Source organism: Bison bison, unplaced genomic scaffold (assembly GCF_000754665.1).
Source record: "Bison bison bison isolate TAMUID 2011002044 unplaced genomic scaffold, Bison_UMD1.0 scf7180017864105, whole genome shotgun sequence".
In the NCBI taxonomy this organism is placed as follows: domain Eukaryota; kingdom Metazoa; phylum Chordata; class Mammalia; order Artiodactyla; family Bovidae; genus Bison; species Bison bison.
This window is the reverse complement of record NW_011494677.1, coordinates 11435266-11442178: the sequence shown is the minus strand read 5'-3', so window position 1 is coordinate 11442178 and position 6913 is coordinate 11435266. Positions and strand designations below refer to the sequence as shown.

General features: G+C 39.2%; 1 long non-coding RNA gene across 1 annotated transcript in view; it reads left to right on the top strand.

Moving 5' to 3' along the window:
* The window catches only part of LOC104987774, a 24149-nt gene that overhangs the window by 16676 nt on the left and 560 nt on the right, over positions 1–6913 (top strand). The window lies entirely within an intron of this gene.

The window sequence follows — 6913 nt, the reverse complement described above, 5'->3', positions numbered from 1 at the left end:
CTTTATTTTTCTGGGCTCCAAAATCACTGCAGATGGTGACTGCAGCCATGAAATTAAAAGATGCTTGCTCCTTGGAAGGAAAGTTATGACCAACCTAGATAGCATATTCAAAAGCAGAGACATTACTTTGCCAACAAAGGTCTGTCTAGTCAAGGCTATGGTTTTTCCTGTGGTCATGTATGGATGTGAGAGTTGGACTGTGAAGAAGGCTGAGTGCCGAAGAATGATGCTTTTGAAGTGTGGTGTTGGAGAAGACTCTTGAGAGTCCCTTGGACTGCAAGGAGATCCAACCAGTCCATTCTGAAGGAGATGAGCCCTGGGATTTCTTTGGAGGGAATGATGTTAAAGCTGAAACTCCAGTACTTTGGCCACCTCATGCGAAGAGTTGACTCATTGGAAAAGACTCTGATGCTGGGAGAGATTGGGGGCAAGAGGAGAAGGGGACGACAGAGGATGAGATGGCTGGATGGCATCACTGACTCGAAGGACGTGAGTCTGAGTGAACTCCAGGAGTTGGTGATGGACAGGGAGGCCTGGCATGCTGCGATTCATGGGGTCGCAAAGAGTTGGACATGACTGAACGACTGATCTGATCTGATCTGATATACAAACTACTAACTAAAGAAAATCTTCTTAAAGCTGAGGATAATTCAAACATTTGTTAAACTATAGCAGCAGAAATCATCTAATTTAAGAAGATTCTTGGTTTCAAATGTATTGTTTTCCATCGTGAAGATCCAGAAGTTTTGATCCTCAAAGTAGTACATGCTAACAGTATTATCAAGTCACACAGTTCAGATAAATGGGTTCAAAACCCAAATATACTTTATGTTATATTATAGATGAAGTAATTATATACTCTATTTGGTATTGATCCCCAAGAAAGGCTTTTCCTTTTTTAAAAAATGTATTTGTTATTAGGACTATATAATGCTCAAATTTCTGATTCATTTTTCTTATTTTACTTCAGTTGTTTTAAAAGACCGGTATGATGTCAATGAGGCAATTAGAGATTCTTAACAAACCTTTTAACACTATTTTCTTAACCACAGGACCTGACTTTGATTTGTTTCTCGTGTAGCATGCTGAGGGAGAAGTCTTTTTTATAAGAATGCTTAGTAATTTTAGCTTTATGTTACAATTAACAAGATAAAAATGAACACATTAGAAAACTGGATGAATAATTGTCCTTGTCATAGTGCTGCTTGTCAGATAATAAGGAATTGCCTTCCTGAGGTTCTAAGATATCAAGTGCATTTATGATCTTCCAACAAGATCATAGATCTTAGAGCTGATGTAATGAAGATAGAGTTTAGCAACTACTTTCTGCTCCTTTCTGAGCATCTGGATTATGTTTTAGATCTTAAATGTGACTGTCAACTCTATAAGAGCTTATCGAGAAATCCAAGGCTTGGGTGCTAAGCCAATGGTACCAATTTAGCTTTCAAGTTAAGGAACAAAAATTGATATGCTTAACATTATTTTTAAGACAGTCATGAAAAGAAGTGCCTGCCCTGTGACTGGACTCAGAAAGGCAGACCTAAGGGAAATCAGTGGCCTAGTAAAGTGCGGGTTGATCATCAGTGATTGTTTTACACTAGGCCAGGGGATAGGAAAACCTCCTCAGAGAGCTCACAGAGAAATCAGTGATGCTGAAGAGCTGCAGAGATGGACTTAAGTATAGAAGAGGCTGCAGGTACTTTGTCACAGATTTTTTTCTTCTGAAGTTTAAACTGTCAAAAATGGTTTCCCCTTGGAAAGGCATAAGTTACCATATATCACTTGAAAACTGTTGGGAGAATTTAGTGGGGCAGTTGAAAAGTCCCTTTTGGTTGGTAAAATAGATCTTCTGGAAAGATTGCATCAGGATCAATTACCGCAGGTTTCTCTTGAATGGTGGCAAAGCAACTGAGTAGGGGAATGATTTATAGAACTATTTAACAGGTGTCATGCTGGGTGGGTAGTATCTATGGGATGTGTCCATGGAGGAGAAAATAAAATCAATTCTGTAATGAAAGATTTGGCAGTAGTGGGCAAAAGATACATTTCAGAAATGGAGTTCCCCTGAAGAAATTCAGTAGAAAGAAAGGGAGATTGTATATTCTAGATAATGAGAAGAAAGCTGCAATTCATAGCAATAGCCAAGATAGTTGGCTGCAGAAACAGCTAGTGGAATTCACTAATTGTCAATTACTTAAAAAAAAAAAAAAAAATAGCAAATGCAAACCATAGCTTAGCTAGGAATAGTGCCTCTCAGGCCCACTCCCTGTCCCAAATCCTGAAGCGCCTTCTTACATTTCTTGATCATAACACAAAATGTTTTCTCTGTTCTCCAGATCAGTTCACTGTACTAATCAACTCTGTTAACAAATTGTTGTTTTCCATTCTGTTCACTTTTGTGTGTGCGTGTGTGTATATGTGTATTGAACTAGCTATAGAGTGCAAGTTTTTCTTTTTATATATTACTGATATTTCCTTGTTGTGTCTACTCTTTTTTTTAAATGAAAGACAATTTTATTAATCTCCAAACAAATAATCATGATCAACAGATCATTTTGTTGGAGAATTTTAACTTTGCTTTGCATTTTTTAGACATAGCAAAGGGTTTATTTTGCCTCATTTCCAAACTATGTGACAAAAGGAAATTTGTTCCTGGAAAAAGCTTAGTGGTCAATTGAGGCAGTGAAAATAGCAGCAAACTAGAACTCCTGGGGCCAGGTTACCCCTGCAAGGCCAACTAGACAGCCAGATGCCAACATTCCAGACAGACAACAAAGCAAGAATTTGACTGTTGTATGTTTAGCTTATTTTTGATAGAAGTGCCTCTTTGATAGTCTCTGCCCTCAGTACACGCATAGTAGTAATGAGAAAATCATCTCATCTACAAGTGAAAGAACTGTATGCCACATACTCTAAAAGTCAGAATGTCAAGTAACATAAAATATGTGTCCTTCATCTTTTCTACCCTCAATATTATACTCATTTCTGTCCTATTCAAATAATATTGGCTCTCTTCTTTTCAAATCTAAATATACATTGTCAACCTACTGTACTTGATTTCATCAAAGAGTCTTGTTTCCTCTTTGAATCTTTTAAGTATTTTGGAAAATGCATGGGAGGTAAAATCATTGAGTTTGCATAGAAGAGAATCTGTAAAAACAAGTGTTGGTTGCCCTTATTGGTAGGATTTGCTCTTCTGATAGGTGCCTCATAATATCTTTATTCACTGCGATATTTATGACATTTCTGGCAATTTAAAGGAATTATTTAAATATGATGGCAGTTAGCTCTCTAATATCTGTATTAGGAATGTTTCCAAATGTAGTTTATCTGTTGATTTTGTTTTTGATATCTGTTAGCTATTTTATCATTTTTGTTTCCCTAAGCGTCCATGTTTCTGAATCTTGAGAATCACGTCCCCAAAGCTTTTTTTCTTTCTTTTTACTCCTGGCATATTTTTCACAAGCTTCGTGTTGATTTTCTTCTGGTTACTGATGTTTTGATGACGGAAAATCGTTTCCTTCCTACTATTTACTTAAAGCAGAGCATGTGAATTGTCCTTGACCCTATTCACTAAGCACTTGAGTTCTGATTTGCTACTCTTCACAGTGGCAGCTTGATATGCTGAGGGTCTAAAACACGCTTAGCTCTGCTGGACTCGTATGATTTCTGGCCCACTATCAGTTTTATGGTTTTGTATTCTTTTGCTTTGCTTGTTGAGCCAGGAGTCATCTGAACTCCATCACACCTAACTGTTGACGAGGCTTTATTCCAAGGACTGTATATCTAGGATGAGGCTTCACCACCACCAGCCTTCACACACACACTCCTTTTGCTCCCATGCCACCCCTCCTCCTTCCTTTCCTTTTTGTTTTTGTAATATACTTTGACAAAATGATTTTGGAATAGAGTCAGTAAAACAGCAGTGAGGGTGACCCAAAAATCAGTAGTCACATAGCTTTCACCTTTGGAAAAGATTGTATTGCTTAAATAAAGGTCAAGCAGCAAAAAATAGGAAAGAAAAGGGTCATCTTTGTAAATGCATATGCTTTCATTTGAACATGTTCACGCTGCTTCAGAAGGGAACGGGGAGTCCTTGAATTACTCTGTCCACTATTCATGTCAGCCCTGCAGCAAGTGACTGGACTCTTTCCCTTGGGCGGATTTCTATGTCTAGTTCCCAGTAGTCCTTTGAGTTTTCTTCTCTTTATTTTTAATTTTTTAATGTTCTGCAGCTATTTCAGTAGCAACTTCTGAGGGGTCTCATTCAGAGCTTCAAGGAAAACCTTTTCTCAGAATGTTAAAAGTACATCTATTACCAGAACTCTAAAACATGTTACCTAACTCCGATCATTTAATTTCATTCAAAAATATATAACTCACACTTCACCTTAGGTATTGCTGCTGTCATGTGAAACTTAAGAAAAGATGATCCACCTCTATTAGAAATAAGTGAGAACAAAAGCTGTGAGGCCACTGGGGTCATTTGTAATGTTATTTTTTTTTAAACCTATGAAATAAGGAGAAATGTTATAGGAAGCAGGAAGTGCAAGGGAGTCCATAGTGCATGAAGCCAACGATCTCTGAAACCCCTGCCAGTATTCCTATTCCAAACTTAAGAGAGGTTATTTATGAAAGCACGTGCTAGGGATAAATCAACATTCATTGTTAGTAATTCAGTCCCTAGGATTGGTCCCTAGGATTCCCACACCCTGGTGAGCCCCTCCTGCATAACCCTCTCCCTGAGAGTGTGGGCAGGACATTGTAAACATGGTGCCTTGCAGTCCTCTGATGAGGTCATACTCCATGGAAAAGGTAGCTTTAGGATCCATTAGTACCTGACTTTTAAGTAGGCCTGAAGTGGTCTCAGCTTCCCAGGTGGCACAGTAGTAAAGAATATTCCTGCCAATGCAGAGATGCAGAGATCTTGGTTCCATCCCTGGGTTGGGAAGATGCCATGGAGGAGGGCATGGCAACCCACTTTGGTATCCTTACCTGGATGGCTCAGCTGGTAAAGAATCCACCTGCAATGCAGGAGACCTGGGTTTGATCCCCGGGTTGGGAAGATCCCCTGAAGAAGGGAAAAGCTACCCACTCAAGTATTCTGGCCTGGAGAATTCCTGGCCTGGAAAATAGCAAACAGCCATGTAGTGAACAGCATATGTGGAGGAGACCAGGTGACCAGGATTCCAAGTTGCTGAGAGTGACCCTCAGTGAACAACCAGAAAAAAATAACAACACAGGGATATCAGTTGTACGGCTACAGAGAACTGAAATCTGCCAACAACCTGAATAATATTGAAAGAGGACTCTGAGCCTCAGATTAGAAGAGCTAGGACTACACACTCTTGGTGTGGACCCAGCTAAACAATGTCCAGACCCCCGACCCACGGAAACTGAGGCAATAAATGTGTGTTGTTTTAAGCCACTAAGCTTGCAGTAACTTGTAAAGAGGCAGTGGAAAACGAATGTGTGTATGACTGCAATGCTTCGTAATTATATGAGCTAAAATATGTAAAGTCCCTTAGCACAGAGGCTGGTACAGAGCAGCCACTTATGAAATAATTGCTGTTATATTCACATGGCGTTACCCCTTTCTCAAGCAAGATACAATACACGTGATCAATGTAATATTCTCCAGTGTTGGCATGAAAATAGAATAAATTCTAAAGGGCTTGTCATTGATGGTCTCCAATGCTGTATCATATTGTCCTTGTAATACAGAACATGGTATTGTTAGAAATTATAAAAATTAGCTTATTTTTTCCCATTTTATGACAACAAAGAAGGGGCATAGTTACCAACTGCATGAGGAAGCTTCAGAGTAATGCTAATGGCCATAAACTAAAGGATTGGTTTTCCTTTGTTTTTCTGTTTCCTTTATTGCTTTTTCAGGTGATAGACTTTTAAGTTTCCTTTTCTAAGGTGCTCGTTTCCTAAGAATGCCATAACACCTTACCACAAAGGGTTTTTGTTTTTTTTTTTAATTTTATTTTATTTTTAAACTTTACATAATTGTATTAGTTTCGCACAAAGGGTTTTTTAAACAACAGAAATGTATTGTCTCATAGTTTGAAAAACTGAAAGTCCAAAATCAAGGTGTCAGCATGATTAGTTGCTTCTGGAGGCTTTGAGGGAGAAACAGTCCCCTGCCTTTCTCCAAGATTTTGGTAATTTCTGGCGATTGTTGGCATTCCTTGGCTTGTAGACCCACCTCTCTCATCTGTGCCTTGTCATTTTGCTTACCTTCTGCATCAGTGTGTACATTTTTTCCCCCTTATCTCTCATAAGAACCCTCTCAGTGGATTCAGGCCTTACCTATACCCAGTATTTATCTTATCTCAATCCTTAGCACATGCTAGGATTTTTATTTTTTTTACAACTGTAAATGTAAAGTATCTGTATCTGTAAAGATCCTATTCCCACATAAAGTCATATTTTGAGGTTCCAGGTAGACAAGAATTTTGACCCACTGACTGCATCCATAGAGAAAAATATTCTGCTGGACATATTTCTCATCTTTAATATGCAAACAAGTTGATAATTGAATAATGTGAGCAATTATTATTACAAAGTGAAAATGAAGTCACTCAGTCGTGTCCGATTCTTTGTAACCCCATGGACTGTAGCCCACCAGGCTCCTCCATCCATGAAATTCTCCAGGCAAGAGTACTGGAGTGGGCTGCCATTTCCTTCTCCAGGGGATCTTCCTGACCCAGGGATCGAACCCAGGTCTCCCACACTGCAGGCAGATGCTTTACCATCCGAGCCACAAATAATAAAGCTGAGGTTCAGGAAGGGTCCCTGAGGGTCAAAAGCAGAAGATAAAGTCTGACCTGCTTTACTCCTTCACTGGGACCGCCCATCTCTAAGCTTCTTGGGATGGGCTGTGTCCATGGCAGATGGCTGGACC